Raw genomic sequence first — 15,854 nt, forward strand, 5'->3', positions numbered from 1 at the left:
CCCTGGGAGTCCTCAACATTGGCTCTGGACCTCAGGAAGTCTCATGGCATCAGGTCAAACATGGGCAAGGAAACCTCCTGCTGATTACCACCTACCGCCCTCCCTCAGCTGATGAATCAGTACTCCTCCATGTTGAACAGCATATGGAAGAAGCACTGAGGGTAGTAAGGGCACAGAATATACTCTGGGTGGGGGACTTCAATGTCCATCACCAAGTGTGGCTTAGCAGCACCACTACTGACCGAGCTGGCCGAGTCCTGAAGGACATAGCTGCCAGACTGGGTCTGCAGCAGGTGGTGAAAGAACCTACATGAAGGAAAACCTACTTGACCTCGTCTTTATCAATCTACCTGTCGCAGATGTGCCTGTCCATGACAGTATTGGCAGCAGTGACCACCACACAGTTCCTGTGAAGACGAAGTCCCGTCTTCACACTGAGAACCTCCATCGTGTTGTGTGGCACTACCACTGTGCTAAATGGGATAAATTCAGAACAGATCTAGCAGCTCAAAACTGGTCATCCATGAGGCGTTGTAGGCCATCAGCAGCAGCAGAATTGTATTCCAACACAATCTGTAACCTCTTGGCCTGGCATGTCCCTCACAGAAGCCAGGCGACCAACACTAGTTCAATGAGGAGTGTAGAAGAGCATGCCAGGAGCAGCGCCAGGCGTATCTAAAAAAGAGGTGCCAGCCTGGAGAAGCTGCAACACAGGACTACATGCATGCTAAACGGCGGTAGCAGCATGCTATAGACAGAGCCAAGCGACCCCGCAACCAACGGATCCGCTCAAAGTTCTGCAGTCCTGCCACATCCAGTCGCGAATGGTGATGGGCCATTAAACAACTAACGGGAGGAGGAGGCTCCATGAACATCCCCATTCTCAATGATGGCGGTGCCCAGCACGCGAGTGCAAAAGGCAAGGCTGAAGCCTTTGCAACCGTCTTCAGCCAGAAGTGCTGAGTGGATGATCCATTTCAGCCTCCTCCTGAGGTCCCTACCATCACAGAAGCCAGTCTTCAGCCAATTCAATTCACTCCACGTGATATCATGAAAGGACTGAGCGCACTGGATACAGCAAAGGCTATGGGCCCCGACAATATCCCGGCTGTCATGCTGAAGACTTGTGTTCCAGAACTAGTCACGCCTCTAGTCAAGCTGTTCCAGTACATCTACAACACTGGCATCTAACTGACAATGTGGAAAACTGCCCAGGTATGTCCTGTCCGTAGAAAGCAGGACAAATCCACTCCGGTCAATTACCGCCACATCAGTCTACTCTCAATCATCAGCAAAGTGATGGAAGATGTTGTCGACAGTGCTATCAAGCAGCACTTACTCACCAATAACCTGCTCACTGATGCTCAGTTTGGGTTCCACCAAGACCACTCGGCTCCAGACCTCATTACAGGCTTGGTCCAAACATGGACAAAGGAGCTGAATTCCAGAGGTGAGGTGAGAGTGACTGCCCTTGACATCAAGGCAGCATTTGACCGAGTGTGGCATCAAGCAGCCCTAGTAAAATTGAAGTCAATGGGAATCAGGGGAAACACTCTCCACTGGCTGGAGTCATACCTAGCACAAAGGAAGATAGTTGTGGTGGTTGGAAGTCAATCATCACAGCCCCAGGACATCGCTGCAGGAGTTCATCAGGGCAGTGTACTAGACCCAACAGTCTTCAGCTGCTTCATCAATGACCTTCCCTCCATCATAAGGTCAGAAGTGGGGATATTCGCTGATAACTGCACAGTGTTCAGCGCCATTCGCAACTCCTCAGATAATGAAGCAGTCCATGCCCGCATGCAACAAGACCTGGATGACATTCAGGCTTGGGCTGAGAAGTGGCAGGTAACATTCGCACCACACAAGTGCCAGGCAATGACTATCTCCAACAACTGAGCATCTAACCACCGTCCCTTGACATTCAACAGCATTACCATCGCCGAATCCCCCACCATCAATATCCTGAGGGTCACCATTGACCAGAAACTTAACTGGACCAGCCACATAATTACTGTGGCAATAACAGCAGGTCAGAGGCTTGGTATTCTGCGGCGAGTGTCTCACCTCCTGACTCCCCAAAGCCTTTCCACCATCTACAATGTGATGGAATACTCTCCACTTGCCTGGATGAGTGCAGCTCCAACAACACTCAAGAAGCTCAACACAAACCAGGACAAAGCAGCCCGCTTGATTGGCATTCCATCCACCACCTTAAACATTCACTCCCTGCACCACCGGCGCACCGTGGCTGCAGTGTGTACCATCTACAAGATGCACTGCAGCAACTCGCCAAGGTTTCTTCAACAGCACCTCCCAAACTCGCGACCTCTTCCAGCTAGAAGGACAAGGGCAGCAGGCGCATGGGAACACCACCACCTCCAAGTTCCCCTCCAAGTCACACACCATCCTGACTTGGAAGTATATCGGCCGATCCTTCATCGTCGCTGGGTCAAAATCCTGGAACTCCCTCCCTAACAGCACTGTGGGAGTACCTTCACCACACGGACTGCAGCGGCTCAAGAAGGCGGCTCGCCACCACCTTCTCGAGGGCAATTAGGGATGGGCAATAAATGCTGGCCTCGCCAGCGACGCCCACATCCCAGGAATGAATAATAAAAAAGGAGGCTCGTGTGAAGCATAAACGCCGGCATGGACTGGTTGGGCCGAATGGACTGTTTCTGTGTCATATATCCGATGTAATCCTATGATTCTATTCTTTGTTTGAACTCACCATGAGAATTTCCCATGGCAATTAACTATTGTTAATAAAAATGTTTAGCTGACACTGTCTTTTAGGACGAAGGATTCTGAGAGTGTGTCAATACCTGCATGGCCTGGGAAGTGTGATAATATTTGCAAGGAGTCTGGGGAGTGTGTCAATATTTACAGGGGGTCTGGGGAGTGTGTCAATATTTGAAAGGTGTCGGAGGAATGTGTCAATATTTACAGGGGGTCTGAGGAGTGTGTCAATATTTACAGGGGGTCTGGGGAGTGTGTTAATATTTGCAAGGGGTCTGGGGAGTGTGTCAATATTTGCAGGGGATCTGGGGAGTGTGTCAATATTTACAAGGGGTCTGGGGAGTGTGTCAATACTTGCAAGGGGTCTGGGGATTGTGTCAATATTTGCAAGGGGTCTGGGGAGTGTGTCAATACTTGCAAGGGGTCTGCGGAGTGTGTCAATATTTGCAGGGGGTCTGGGGAGTGTGTCAATATTTGCAAGGGGTCTGGGGAGTGTGTCAATATTTGCAGGGGGTCTGGGGAGTGTGTCAATATTTGCAAGGGGTCTGGGGAGTGTGTCAATATTTGCAAGGGGTCTGGGGAGTGTGTCAATATTTGCAGGGGGTCTGGGGATTGTGTCAATATTTGCAAGGGGTCTGGGGAGTGTGTCAATATTTGCAAGGGGTCTGGGTAGTGTGTCAATATTTGCAGGGGATCTGGGGAGTGTGTCAATATTTGCAAGGGGTCTGGGGAGTGTGTCAATATTTGCAAGGGGTCTGGGGAGTGTGTCAATACTTGCAAGGGGTCTGGGGAGTGTGTCAATATTTGCAAGTGGCCTGGGGAAGTGTGTCAATATTAGCAAGGGGGCTGGGGAGTGTGTCAATATTTGTAAGGGGGCTGGGGAGTGTGTCAATACTTGCAGGGGATCTGGGGAGTGTGTCAATATTTGCAAGGGGTCTGGGGAGTGTGTCAATACTTGCAAGGGGTCTGGGGAGTGTGTCAATATTTGCAAGGGGGCTGGGGAGTGTGTCAATATTTGCAGGGTGTCTGGGGAGTGTGTCAATATTTGCAGGGGGTCTGGGGAGTGTGTCAATATTTGCAAGGTGTCTGGGGAGTGTGTCAATATTTGCAAGCGGTCTGGGTAGTGTGTCAATATTTGCAGGGGATCTGGGGAGTGTGTCAATATTTGCAAGGGGTCTGGGGAGTGTGTCAATACTTGCAAGGGGTCTGGGGAGTGTGTCAATATTTGCAAGTGGCCTGGGGAAGTGTGTCAATATTTGCAAGGGGGCTGGGGAGTGTGTCAATATTTGCAGGGGATCTGGGGAGTGTGTCAATATTTGCAAGTGGCCTGGGGAAGTGTGTCAATATTTGTAAGGGGGCTGGGGAGTGTGTCAATATTTGCAGGGGATCTGGGGAGTGTGTCAATATTTGCAAGGGGGCTGGGTAGTGTGTCAATATTTGCAGGGGATCTGGGGAGTGTGTCAATATTTGCAAGGGGTCTGGGGAGTGTGTCAATACTTGCAAGGGGCCTGGGGAGTGTGTCAATATTTGCAAGGGGTCTGGGGAGTGTGTCAATACTTGCAAGGGGTCTGGGGAGGGTGTCAATATTTGCAAGGGGGCTGGGGAGTGTGTCAATATTTGCAAGTGGCCTGGGGAAGTGTGTCAATATTTGCAAGGGGGCTGGGGAGTGTGTCAATATTTGCAAGGTGTCTGGGGAGTGTGTCAACATTTGCAAGGGGTCTGGGGAGTGTGTCAATATTTGCAAGTGGCCTGGGGAAGTGTGTCAATATTTGCAAGGGGGCTGGGGAGTGTGTCAATATTTGTAAGGGGGTTGGGGAGTGTGTCAATATTTGCAGGCGGTCTGGGGAGTGTGTCAATATTTGCAGGGGGTCTGGGGAGTGTGTCAATATTTGCACGGGGTCTGGGGAGTGTGTCAATATTTGCAAGGGGTCTGGGGAGTGTGTCAATATTTGCAAGGGGTCAGGGGAGTGTGTCAATATTTGCAAGGGGTCTGACAAGTGTGTCAATATTTGCAAGGGGTCTGGGGAGTGTGTCAATATTTGCAAGGGTTCTGGGGAGTGTGTCAATATTTGCAAGGGGTCTGGGGAGTGTGTCAATATTTGCAAGGGGTCTGGGGAGTGTGTCAATATTTGCAGGTGGTCTGGGTAGTGTGTCAATATTTGCAGGGGATCTGGGGAGTGTGTCAATATTTGCAAGGGGTCTGGGGAGTGTGTCAATACTTGCAAGGGGTCTGGGGAGTGTGTCAATATTTGCAGGGGGTCTGGGGAGTGTGTCAATATTTGCAAGGTGTCTGGGGAGTGTGTCAATATTTGCAAGGGGTCTAGGTAGTGTGTCAATATTTGCAGGGGATCTGGGGAGTGTGTCAATATTTGCAAGGGGTCTGGGGAGTGTGTCAATACTTGCAAGGGGTCTGGGGAGTGTGTCAATATTTGCAAGTGGCCTGGGGAAGTGTGTCAATATTTGCAAGGGGGCTGGGGAGTGTGTCAATATTTGCAAGGTGTCTGGGGAGTGTGTCAATATTTGCAAGGGGTCTGGGTAGTGTGTCAATATTTGCAGGGGATCTGGGGAGTGTGTCAATATTTGCAGGGGATCTGGGGAGTGTGTCAATATTTGCAAGGGGGCTGGGGAGTGTGTCAATATTTGCAAGGGGTCTGGGGAGTGCGTCAATATTTGCAGGGTGTCTGGGGAGTGTGTCAATATTTGCAAGGGGTCTGGGGAGTGTGTCAATATTTGCAAGGGGTCTGGGGAGTGTGTCAATATTTGCAAGGGGTCTGGGGAGTGTGTCAATATTTGCAGGGGGTCTGGGGAGTGTGTCAATATTTGCAGGGGGTCTGGGGAGAGTGTCAATATTTGCAAGGGGTCTGGGGAGTGTGTCAATATTTGCAAGGGGTCTGGGGAGTGTGTCAATATTTGCAGGGTCTGGGGAGTGTGTCAATATTTGCATGGAGTCTGGGGAGTGTGTTAATATTTGCAAGGTGTCTGGGAAGTGTGTCAATATTTGCAAGGGGTCTGCGGAGTGTGTCAATGTTTGCAAGGGGTCTGACAAGTGTGTCAATATTTGCAAGGGGTCTGGGGAGTGTGTCAATATTTGCATGGAGACTGGGGAGTGTGTCAATATTTGCAGGGTGTCTGGGAAGTGTGTCAAAATTTGAAGAGGGTCTGGGGAGTGTGTCAATATTTGCAGGGTGTCTGGGAAGTGTGTCAATATTTGCAGAGGGTCTGGGGAGTGTGTCAATATTTGGAGGGGGTCTGGGGAGTGTGCCAATATTTGGAGGGGGGCTGCGGAGTGTGTCAATATTTGCAGGGGGTCTGGGGAGTGTGTCAATATCTGCAAGGGGTCTGGGGAGTGTGTCAATATTTGCAGGGAGTTTGGGGAGTGTGTCAATATTTGGAGGGGTTCTGGGGAGGGTGTCAATATTTGGAGGGCGTCTGCGGAGTGTGTCAATATTTGCAAGGGGTCTGGGAAGTGTGTCAGTATTTGCAAGGGGGTCTGGGAAGTGTGTCACTATCTGCAGGGGGTCGGGGGAGTGTGTCAATATTTGCAGGGAGTCTGGGGAGTGTGTCAATATTTGCAAGGGGTCTGGGGAGAGTGTCAATATTTGCAACGGGTCTGGGAAGTGTGTCAATATTTGCAGGGGGTCTGGGGAGTGTGTCAATACTTGCAAGGGGTCTGTGGAGTGTGTCAATATTTGCAAGGAGTCTGGGGAGTGTGTCAATATTTGCAAGGGGAATGGGGAGTGTGTCAATATTTGCAGGGGAGTCTGGGGAGTGTGTCAATATTTGGAGGGGGTCTGGGGAGTGTGTCAATATTTGGAGGGGATCTGGGGAGTGTGTCAATATTTACAGGGAGTCTGGGGAGTGTGTCAATATTTGCAAGGGGGTCTGGGGAGTGTGTCAATATTTGCAAGGGGGCTGGGGAGTGTGTCAATATTTGCAGGGGGTCTGGGGAGTGTGTCAATATTCGCAAGGGGGCTGGGGAGTGTGTCAATATTTGCAAGGGGTCTGGGGAGTGTGTCAATATTTCCAGGGGGGTCTGAGGAGTGTGTCAATATTTGCAAGGGGTCTGGGGAGTGTGTCAATATTTGCAGGGGGTCTGGGGAGCGTGTCAATATTTGCAGGGGTGTCTGGGGAGTGTGTCAATATTTGCAGGGGTGTCTGGGGAGTGTGTCAATATTTGCAGGGGGTTCTGGGAAGTGTGTCAATATTTGCTGTGGGGTCTGGGGAGTGTGTCAACATTTGCAGGGCTCTGGGGAGTGTGTCAATATTTGCAGTGGTCTGGGGAGTGTGTCAATATTTGCAGGGCTCTGGGGAGGGTGTCAATATTTGCAAGGGGTCTGGGGAGTGTGTCAATATTTGTAAGGGGTCTGGGGAGTGTGTCAATATTTGCAGGGGGGTCTGGGGAGTGTGTCAATGTTTGTAAGGGGTCTGGGGAGTGTGTCAATATTTGCAATGGGTCTGGGGAGTGTGTCAATATTTGCAAGGGGTCTGAGGAGTGTGTCAATATGTGCAAGGGGTCTGGGGAGTGTGTCACTATTTGCAGGGCGTCTGGGGAGTGTATCAATATTTGCAAGGGGTCTGGGGAGTGTGTCAATATTTGCAAGGGGTCTGGGGAGTGTGTCAATATTTGCAAGGGGTCTGGGGAGTGTGTCAATATTTGCAGGGGGTCTGGGGAGTGTGTCAATATTTGCAAGGGGGCTGGGGAGTGTGTCAATATTTGCAAGGGGTCTGGGGAGTGTGTCAATATTTGCAGGGGGGTCTGAGGAGTGTGTCGATATTTGCAAGGGGTCTGGGGAGTGTGTCAATGTTTGCAGTGGGTCTGGGGAGTGTGTCAATATTTGCAGGGGGGTCTGGGGAATGTGTCAATATTTGCGGGGGGTGTGGTGAGTGTGTCAATATTTGCAGGAGGTCTGGGGAGTGTGTCAATATTTGCAGTGTGGTCTGGGGAATGTGTCAATATTTGCAGGGCTCTGGGGAGTGTGTCAATATTTGCATGGAGTATGGGGAGTGTGTCAATATTTGCAGGGGTCTGGGGAGTGTGTCAATATTTGCAGAGGGTCTGGGGAGTGTGTCAATATTTGCAAGGGGTCTGGGGAGTGTGTCAATATTTGCAGGGGGGTGTGGGGAGTGTGTCAATGTTTGCAAGTGGTCTGGGGAGTGTGTCAATATTTGCAGGGGCTCTGGGGAGTGTGTCAATATTTGCAGAGGGTCTGGGGAGTGTGTCAATATTTGCAAGGGGTCTGGGGAGTGTGTCAATATTTGCAGGGGTCTGGGGAGTGTGTCAATATTTGCAAGGGGTCTGGGGAGTGTGTCAATATTTGCAAGGGGTCTGGGGAGTGCGTCAATATTTGCAGGGTGTCTGGGGAGTGTGTCAATATTTGCAAGGGGTCTGGGGAGTGTGTCAATATTTGCAAGGGGTCTGGGGAGTGTGTCAATATTTGCAAGGGGTCTGGGGAGTGTGTCAATATTTGCAGGGGGTCTGGGGAGAGTGTCAATATTTGCAAGGGGTCTGGGGAGTGTGTCAATATTTGCAAGGGGTCTGGGGAGTGTGTCAATATTTGCAGGGTCTGGGGAGTGTGTCAATATTTGCATGGAGTCTGGGGAGTGTGTTAATATTTGCAAGGTGTCTGGGAAGTGTGTCAATATTTGCAAGGGGTCTGCGGAGTGTGTCAATGTTTGCAAGGGGTCTGACAAGTGTGTCAATATTTGCAAGGGGTCTGGGGAGTGTGTCAATATTTGCATGGAGACTGGGGAGTGTGTCAATATTTGCAGGGTGTCTGGGAAGTGTGTCAAAATTTGAAGAGGGTCTGGGGAGTGTGTCAATATTTGCAGGGTGTCTGGGAAGTGTGTCAATATTTGCAGAGGGTCTGGGGAGTGTGTCAATATTTGGAGGGGGTCTGGGGAGTGTGCCAATATTTGGAGGGGGGCTGCGCAGTGTGTCAATATTTGCAGGGGGTCTGGGGAGTGTGTCAATATCTGCAAGGGGTCTGGGGAGTGTGTCAATATTTGCAGGGAGTCTGGGGACTGTGTCAATATTTGGAGGGGTTCTGGGGAGGGTGTCAATATTTGGAGGGGGTCTGCGGAGTGTGTCAATATTTGCAAGGGGTCTGGGAAGTGTGTCAGTATTTGCAAGGGGGTCTGGGAAGTGTGTCAATATCTGCAGTGGGTCGGGGGAGTGTGTCAATATTTGCAGGGAGTCTGGGGAGTGTGTCAATATTTGCAAGGGGTCTGGGGAGAGTGTCAATATTTGCAACGGGTCTGGGAAGTGTGTCAATATTTGCAGGGGGTCTGGGGAGTGTGTCAATACTTGCAAGGGGTCTGTGGAGTGTGTCAATATTTGCAAGGAGTCTGGGGAGTGTGTCAATATTTGCAAGGGGAATGGGGAGTGTGTCAATATTTGCAGGGGAGTCTGGGGAGTGTGTCAATATTTGGAGGGGGTCTGGGGAGTGTGTCAATATTTGGAGGGGATCTGGGGAGTGTGTCAATATTTACAGGGAGTCTGGGGAGTGTGTCAATATTTGCAAGGGGGTCTGGGGAGTGGGTCAATATTTGCAAGGGGGCTGGGGAGTGTGTCAATATTTGCAGGGGGGCTGGGGAGTGTGTCAATATTTGCAGGGGGACTGGGGAGTGTGTCAATATTCGCAAGGGGGCTGGGGAGTGTGTCAATATTTGCAAGGGGTCTGGGGAGTGTGTCAATATTTCCAGGGGGGTCTGAGGAGTGTGTCAATATTTGCAAGGGGTCTGGGGAGTGTGTCAATATTTGCAGGGGGTCTGGGGAGCGTGTCAATATTTGCAGGGGTGTCTGGGGAGTGTGTCAATATTTGCAGGGGTGTCTGGGGAGTGTGTCAATATTTGCAGGGGGTTCTGGGAAGTGTGTCAATATTTGCTGTGGGGTCTGGGGAGTGTGTCAACATTTGCAGGGCTCTGGGGAGTGTGTCAATATTTGCAGTGGTCTGGGGAGTGTGTCAATATTTGCAGGGCTCTGGGGAGGGTGTCAATATTTGCAAGGGGTCTGGGGAGTGTGTCAATATTTGTAAGGGGTCTGGGGAGTGTGTCAATATTTGCAGGGGGGTCTGGGGAGTGTGTCAATGTTTGTAAGGGGTCTGGGGAGTGTGTCAATATTTGCAGGGGGGTCTGGGGAGTGTGTCAATATTTGCAATGGGTCTGGGGAGTGTGTCAATATTTGCAGGGGGTCGGCGGAGTGTGTCAATATTTGCAAGGGGACTGGGGAGTCTGTCAATATTTGCAGGGAGTCTGAGGAGTGTGTCAATATTTGCAAGGGGTCTGAGGAGTGTGTCAATATGTGCAAGGGGTCTGGGGAGTGTGTCACTATTTGCAGGGCGTCTGGGGAGCGTGTCAATATTTGCAAGGGGTCTGGGGAGTGTGTCAATATTTGCAAGGGGTCTGGGGAGTGTGTCAATATTTGCAAGGGGTCTGGGGAGTGTGTCAATATTTGCAGGGGGTCTGGGGAGTGTGTCAATATTTGCAAGGGGTCTGGGGAGTGTGTCAATATTTGCAAGGGGTCTGGGGAGTGTGTCAATATTTGTAAGCGGTCTGGGGAGTGTGTCAATATTTGCAGGGGGGTGTGGGGAGTGTGTCAATGTTTGCAAGTGGTCTGGGGAGTGTGTCAATATTTGCAGGGCCTCTGGGGAGTGTGTCAATATTTGCAGAGGGTCTGGGGAGTGTGTCAATATTTGCAAGGGGTCTGGGGAGTGTGTCAATATTTGCAGGGGTCTGGGGAGTGTGTCAATATTTGCAAGGGGTCTGGGGAGTGTGTCAATATTTGCAAGGGGTCTGGGGAGTGCGTCAATATTTGCAGGGTGTCTGGGGAGTGTGTCAATATTTGCAAGGGGTCTGGGGAGTGTGTCAATATTTGCAAGGGGTCTGGGGAGTGTGTCAATATTTGCAAGGGGTCTGGGGAGTGTCAATATTTGCAGGGGGTCTGGGGAGTGTGTCAATATTTGCAGGGGGTCTGGGGAGAGTGTCAATATTTGCAAGGGGTCTGGGGAGTGTGTCAATATTTGCAAGGGGTCTGGGGAGGGTGTCAATATTTGCAGGGTCTGGGGAGTGTGTCAATATTTGCATGAAGTCTGGGGAGTGTGTTAATATTTGCAAGGTGTCTGGGAAGTGTGTCAATATTTGCAAGGGGTCTGCGGAGTGTGTCAATGTTTGCAAGGGGTCTGACAAGTGTGTCAATATTTGCAAGGGGTCTGGGGAGTGTGTCAATATTTGCATGGAGACTGGGGATTGTGTCAATATTTGCAGGGTGTCTGGGAAGTGTGTCAAAATTTGAAGAGGGTCTGGGGAGTGTGTCAATATTTGCAGGGTGTCTGGGAAGTGTGTCAATATTTGCAGAGGGTCTGGGGAGTGTGTCAATATTTGGAGGGTGTCTGGGGAGTGTGCCAATATTTGGAGGGGGGCTGCGGAGTGTGTCAATATTTGCAGGGGGTCTGGGGAGTGTGTCAATATCTGCAAGGGGTCTGGGGAGTGTGTCAATATTTGCAGGGAGTCTGGGGAGTGTGTCAATATTTGGAGGGGTTCTGGGGAGGGTGTCAATATTTGGAGGGGGTCTGCGGAGTGTGTCAATATTTGCAAGGGGTCTGGGAAGTGTGTCAGTATTTGCAAGGGGGTCTGGGAAGTGTGTCAATATCTGCAGGGGGTCGGGGGAGTGTGTCAATATTTGCAGGGAGTCTGGGGAGTGTGTCAATATTTGCAAGGGGTCTGGGGAGAGTGTCAATATTTGCAACGGGTCTGGGAAGTGTGTCAATATTTGCAGGGGGTCTGGGGAGTGTGTCAATACTTGCAAGGGGTCTGTGGAGTGTGTCAATATTTGCAAGGAGTCTGGGGAGTGTGTCAATATTTGCAAGGAGTCTGGGTAGTGTGTCAATATTTGCAAGGGGAATGGGGAGTGTGTCAATATTTGCAGGGGAGTCTGGGGAGTGTGTCAATATTTGGAGGGGGTCTGGGGAGTGTGTCATTATTTGGAGGGGATCTGGGGAGTGTGTCAATATTTACAGGGAGTCTGGGGAGTGTGTCAATATTTGCAAGGGGGTCTGGGGAGTGTGTCAATATTTGCAAGGGGGCTGGGGAGTGTGTCAATATTTGCAGGGGGTCTGGGGAGTGTGTCAATATTCGCAAGGGGGCTGGGGAGTGTGTCAATATTTCCAGGGGGGTCTGAGGAGTGTGTCAATATTTGCAAGGGGTCTGGGGAGTGTGTCAATATTTGCAGGGGGTCTGGGGAGCGTGTCAATATTTGCAGGGGTGTCTGGGGAGCGTGTCAATATTTGCAGGGGTGTCTGGGGAGTGTGTCAATATTTGCAGGGGGTTCTGGGAAGTGTGTCAATATTGGCTGTGGGGTCTGGGGAGTGTGTCAATATTTGCAGTGGTCTGGGGAGTGTGTCAATATTTGCAGGGCTCTGGGGAGGGTGTCAATATTTGCAAGGGGTCTGGGGAGTGTGTCAATATTTGTAAGGGGTCTGGGGAGTGTGTCAATATTTGCAGGGGGGTCTGGGGAGTGTGTCAATATTTGCAGGGGGGTCTGGGGAGTGTGTCAATATTTGCAATGGGTCTGGGGAGTGTGTCAATATTTGCAGGGGGTCGGCGGAGTGTGTCAATATTTGCAAGGGGTCTGGGGAGTCTGTCAATATTTGCAGGGAGTCTGAGGAGTGTGTCCATATTTGCAAGGGGTCTGAGGAGTGTGTCAATATGTGCAAGGGGTCTGGGGAGTGTGTCACTATTTGCAGGGCGTCTGGGGAGTGTGTCAATATTTGCAAGGGGTCTGGGGAGTGTGTCAATATTTGCAAGGGGTCTGGGGAGTGTGTCAATATTTGCAAGGGGTCTGGGGAGTGTGTCAATATTTGCAGGGGGTCTGGGGAGTGTGTCAATATTTGCAAGGGGTCTGGGGAGTGTGTCAATATTTGCAAGGGGTCTGGGGAGTGTGTCAATATTTGCAGGGGGTCTGGGGAGTGTGTCAATATTTGCAAGGGGTCTGGGGAGTGTGTTAATATTTCCAAGGCGTCTGGGAAGTGTGTCAATATTTGCAAGGGGTCTGGGGAGTGTGTCAATATTTGCAAGGGGTCTGGTGAGTGTGTCAATATTTGCAGGGGGTCTGGGGAGTGTGTCAATATTTGCAAAGGGTCTGGGGAGTGTGTCAATATTTGCAAGGGGTCTGCGGAGTGTGTAAATATTTGCAAGGGGTCTGGGGAGTGCGTCAATATTTACAAGGAGTCTGGGGAGTGTGTCAATATTTGCAAGGGGTCTGGGGAGTGTGTCAATATTTGCAAGGGGTCTGGGGAGTGTGTCAATATTTGCAGGGGGTCTGGGGAGTGTGTCAATATTTGCATGGAGTCTGGGGAGTGTGTTAATATTTGCAAGGGGTCTGGGAAGTGTGTCAATATTTGCAAGGGGTCTGGGGAGTGTGTCAATATTTGCAAGGGGTCTGACAAGTGTGTCAATATTTGCAAGGGGTCTGGGTGGTGTGTCAATATTTGCATGGAGTCTGGGGAGTGTGTCAATATTTGCAGGGTGTCTGGGAAGTGTGTCAAAATTTGAAGAGGGTCTGGGGAGTGTGTCAATATTTGCAGGGTGTCTGGGAAGTGTGTCAATATTTGCAGAGGGTCTGGGGAGTGTGTCAATATTTGGAGGGTGTCTGGGGAGTGTGGCAATATTTGGAGGGGGGCTGCGGAGTGTGTCAATATTTGCAGGGGGTCTGGGGAGTGTGTCAATATCTGCAAGGGGTCTGGGGAGTGTGTCAATATTTGCAGGGAGTCTGGGGACTGTGTCAATATTTGGAGGGGTTCTGGGGAGGGTGTCAATATTTGGAGGGGGTCTGCGGAGTGTGTCAATATTTGCAAGGGGTCTGGGAAGTGTGTCAGTATTTGCAAGGGGGTCTGGGAAGTGTGTCAATATCTGCAGGGGGTCGGGGGAGTGTGTCAATATTTGCAGGGAGTCTGGGGAGTGTGTCAATATTTGCAAGGGGTCTGGGGAGAGTGTCAATATTTGCAACGGGTCTGGGAAGTGTGTCAATATTTGCAGGGGGTCTGGGGAGTGTGTCAATACTTGCAAGGGGTCTGTGGAGTGTGTCAATATTTGCAAGGAGTCTGGGGAGTGTGTCAATATTTGCAAGGAGTCTGGGTAGTGTGTCAATATTTGCAAGGGGAATGGGGAGTGTGTCAATATTTGCAGGGGAGTCTGGGGAGTGTGTCAATATTTGGAGGGGGTCTGGGGAGTGTGTCAATATTTGGAGGGGATCTGGGGAGTGTGTCAATATTTACAGGGAGTCTGGGGAGTGTGTCAATATTTGCAAGGGGGTCTGGGGAGTGTGTCAATATTTGCAAGGGGGCTGGGGAGTGTGTCAATATTTGCAGGGGGTCTGGGGAGTGTGTCAATATTCGCAAGGGGGCTGGGGAGTGTGTCAATATTTGCAAGGGGTCTGGGGAGTGTGTCAATATTTCCAGGGGGGTCTGAGGAGTGTGTCAATATTTGCAAGGGGTCTGGGGAGTGTGTCAATATTTGCAGGGGGTCTGGGGAGCGTGTCAATATTTGCAGGGGTGTCTGGGGAGTGTGTCAATATTTGCAGGGGTGTCTGGGGAGTGTGTCAATATTTGCAGGGGGTTCTGGGAAGTGTGTCAATATTGGCTGTGGGGTCTGGGGAGTGTGTCAATATTTGCAGTGGTCTGGGGAGTGTGTCAATATTTGCAGGGCTCTGGGGAGGGTGTCAATATTTGCAAGGGGTCTGGGGAGTGTGTCAATATTTGTAAGGGGTCTGGGGAGTGTGTCAATATTTGCAGGGGGGTCTGGGGAGTGTGTCAATATTTGCAGGGGGGTCTGGGGAGTGTGTCAATATTTGCAATGGGTCTGGGGAGTGTGTCAATATTTGCAGGGGGTCGGCGGAGTGTGTCAATATTTGCAAGGGGTCTGGGGAGTCTGTCAATATTTGCAGGGAGTCTGAGGAGTGTGTCCATATTTGCAAGGGGTCTGAGGAGTGTGTCAATATGTGCAAGGGGTCTGGGGAGTGTGTCACTATTTGCAGGGCGTCTGGGGAGTGTGTCAATATTTGCAAGGGGTCTGGGGAGTGTGTCAATATTTGCAAGGGGTCTGGGGAGTGTGTCAATATTTGCAAGGGGTCTGGGGAGTGTGTCAATATTTGCAGGGGGTCTGGGGAGTGTGTCAATATTTGCAAGGGGTCTGGGGAGTGTGTCAATATTTGCAGGGGGTCTGGGGAGTGTGTCAATATTTGCAAGGGGTCTGGGGAGTGTGTTAATATTTCCAAGGCGTCTGGGAAGTGTGTCAATATTTGCAAGGGGTCTGGGGAGTGTGTCAATATTTGCAAGGGGTCTGGTGAGTGTGTCAATATTTGCAGGGGGTCTGGGGAGTGTGTCAATATTTGCAAGGGGTCTGCGGAGTGTGTCAATATTTGCAAGGGGTCTGCGGAGTGTGTAAATATTTGCAAGGGGTCTGGGGAGTGCGTCAATATTTACAAGGAGTCTGGGGAGTGTGTCAATATTTGCAAGGGGTCTGGGGAGTGTGTCAATATTTGCAAGGGGTCTGGGGAGTGTGTCAATATTTGCAGGGGGTCTGGGGAGTGTGTCAATATTTGCATGGAGTCTGGGGAGTGTGTTAATATTTGCAAGGGGTCTGGGAAGTGTGTCAATATTTGCAAGGGGTCTGGGGAGTGTGTCAATATTTGCAAGGGGTCTGACAAGTGTGTCAATATTTGCAAGGGGTCTGGGTGGTGTGTCAATATTTGCATGGAGTCTGGGGAGTGTGTCAATATTTGCAGGGTGTCTGGGAAGTGTGTCAATATTTGGAGGGGGTCTGGGGAGTGTGTCAATATTTGGAGGGGTTCTGGGGAGGATGTCAATATTTGGAGGGGGTCTGCGGAGTGTGTCAATATTTGCAAGGGGTCTGGGAAGTGTGTCAATATCTGCAGGGGGTCGGGGGAGTGTGTCAATATTTGCAAGGGGTCTGGGGAGAGTGTCAATATTTGCAACGGGTCTGGGAAGTGTGTCAATATTTGCAGGGGTTCTAGGGAGTGTGTCAATACTTGCAAGGGGTCTGGGGAGTGTGTCAATATTTGCAAGGAGTCTGGGGAGTGTGTCAATATTTGCAAGGGG

General features: G+C 50.6%; 1 protein-coding gene across 3 annotated transcripts in view; it reads left to right on the forward strand.

Annotated features, from left to right (window-relative positions):
• The window catches only part of epoa (erythropoietin a), a 136,915-nt gene that overhangs the window by 21,632 nt on the left and 99,429 nt on the right, over positions 1 to 15,854 (forward strand). The window lies entirely within an intron of this gene.

The sequence above is a fragment of the Somniosus microcephalus genome, unplaced genomic scaffold, assembly GCF_052327205.1.
Source record: "Somniosus microcephalus isolate GS21.2 unplaced genomic scaffold, FLI_Smic_1.0 unresolved_chr4, whole genome shotgun sequence".
NCBI classification, from domain to species: domain Eukaryota; kingdom Metazoa; phylum Chordata; class Chondrichthyes; order Squaliformes; family Somniosidae; genus Somniosus; species Somniosus microcephalus.